Below are 2,703 nucleotides of genomic sequence, written 5' to 3' on the forward strand. Positions count from 1 at the left end.
TATATATATATATATATATCAGTTATTTTGAACTTAAGACAAGAAACTCACTCAGTGTCGCAGTTTCCTGATGCTTAATCATTTCAGACTGTCTAAATAAATTTGAGCTGCAGAGGTTTACCTCTGTGCTTCCCAGTGTGGATCACACAGACCTTTCATTACGTCAGCACAGAAATAGAATGGTTTTGTGTGGGACACAGCATCCGATTTAGAAGGTGGATCACAGCCCACACAGTCAAGGAGTTGCAGTTTCTATGGAAACACGTCTTACTGGGACAAATGTGAAAATGGTTTGTTCAACTGTGGAAGTGAACAATCAACTCTTTGCTGTTATAGAATGCATGTTCAGTATGCACTCGTGGGCAAAGGATTTATCCAAAAATCTCTGTAATGTTTTGAGGTTTACACCAATCCATCATAAAGATAACAAAATCAAAAGTACACTTTTTTACAGAAAAACATTTAAAATCCCTGTCTTTATTGAGCTTGGTTTCTGATTTGGAGAATGTGAGGTCTGTCAGATTCCATAGTGCTTAAAGTCCGGCAAATTCCTCTATTTATTTACCTTTAATATTGTCATGTATGGTATCTCCCTCAGTTTTATGATTTTTTTTCTCTCAAATTCCTTTTGTTATTGTGCTTTTCTGAGAAAAGGGCTCTCTCATAGGGGTAATTACAGCTTTGCCCCATTAGATCACTCACTGCAGTGCCTGTTCTAATGATCTGACCGATTTTTCTGGTCCTCTTTGATCAAATTTCTTGGACCCATAAATGGCAGTTAAAAAAACAAAGAAAAAGATTTTGTAACACGCAGAAAATAAATAAATTGGGGTTAGGTGACACCACTATTAGTAACTCTTGAGAACGAATAACAACAACAATAACAATACTACTACTACTACTACTACTACTACTACTACTACTACTACTACTACTAATAATAATAATAATAATAATAATAATAATAATAATAATTATTATTATTATTTATTATTAATGTTATTATTATTATTATCATTATTATTATTAGTAGTAGTAGTAGTAGTAGTAGTATCACATCGATTCAAGGACAAGAACAGCTGCTCGCCTTCTTGCTTTGACATCAATAGCCTGACTGGCACATTCATGATCGCGCATCAACTCCATGATGTTTCTATCCGGGAGACATGGAATTAGGTTTCCTGTGTGTCTTTGTGGGGGTCCACCATGGAGAATCTCCAAAACGGATATGTGACCTGACAGTCAGAGGTCCACCACTGACAGTCGTCCTATGTGGAGAGAAGGTTGAGATTGTCAGGGGCGATGCTGTCCGTGCGCTGCCCCCCTGCCCTGGAACGCGCATGGGCTACGCCGCAGAATAGCTACCGGCAAATGAAGCATCCGTGCGTCTGGAGAGCAGACAAAGGACGACAGACACAATCCAGTCCGCAACCATGTGTCTGACTGCAGACACGCTTTCATCCTTTGATTCAGTAGAGAGGATCGCGTTTTTATAAGCACTGTATTTTTGGGGGAGACAAAATATCATGTGAAATGTGCAGTTATGTTTATTTCATTTATTACTGTATTTATTTCTTTTCAGTCAGAGGCAGCAGGTTATTCTGTTCGAGGAATGAGCTTTCTAACACTGAGCACACGTGTGTGGGTTATATGAGGAGCTTCATGCTGTTTGCGTTTATTTTTCTTTTCTTCCTCTTTTTTTCTTTTTTTCTTTATTGTGTTAATATTCTGTGAGCGTCCAAACCCGTCACCAACATCGAAATGAAGGGATGAAAGAAGGGTGTGGAGGGAGGAGGTAGTTGCACCACCGCGGGATGCTGCTCATTCCTGTCACTGCTGTGTTCAGTAGACCAACTTCCGGATTTCTTTTCAGAATAAGTCTCCGAAAAAAAGCCTGTGACTTCTTTATTTTTGTCTTTTAAAAATTAAATCACATTTTTCGGAAATCCAGGTACTTTTTCATTGTTTTTCTGTCAAATATTATCAATATTGGTGTTGTTTGTATTGCTTAAATCTGATCATCATACCTCAAATAACCACCAGAATCTCTGCATTTTCAGTTATCACTAAAAAAATACAGAATATAATGAAACATTTTTCAAGTAGTGTTGATTTTAATCATGCCCTGTGGTTAGAAGGGGACTAAGTTTTGCAGGGTCAGTTTAACCCTTGTGCTATCCTAGGCACTTTACCATTGGGAGTTGGGTCATCTAGACCCACTAGACAGTGCGCTGAACCTTTTTTCGTCAATGATTTGTGATCTTCACTGGTGTCCATGGATTACATGAAATCTTTCCACCTTTATCCACCTTTGTCATGGTAGGGAGAACAAGTCAATGTAAGGGTGGAGTCATCTAAGATAGCACAGTGGTTAACTCGGGGGAAAAACAATCCCAATAAAATAAGATAAAATAAAATAAAAAGGTAGACAATCATAAATTGGGCTAAAACGAAACCACTATAACCTAAAAATTGTGACCTACTACCCCATAAAGTAACCCAGAAATATATTCCAACATGAATAACACAACAATTTCATTGAAGAAATAACTCAAGTGTTTTAAGAGCGTGATTAGAAATCAGAGAATACTTTTCTTAATCAAAACCTCATTTGATCCCAACATAAAACAGGTAATGAAAATGTCATCCATTTTATTTTGAAAGAAGCCGCCATACTTCGGTTTTGTTCAGGCTCATTTCCAC

This window comes from Oryzias latipes, chromosome 14, assembly GCF_002234675.1.
Source record: "Oryzias latipes chromosome 14, ASM223467v1".
Classification (NCBI taxonomy): domain Eukaryota; kingdom Metazoa; phylum Chordata; class Actinopteri; order Beloniformes; family Adrianichthyidae; genus Oryzias; species Oryzias latipes.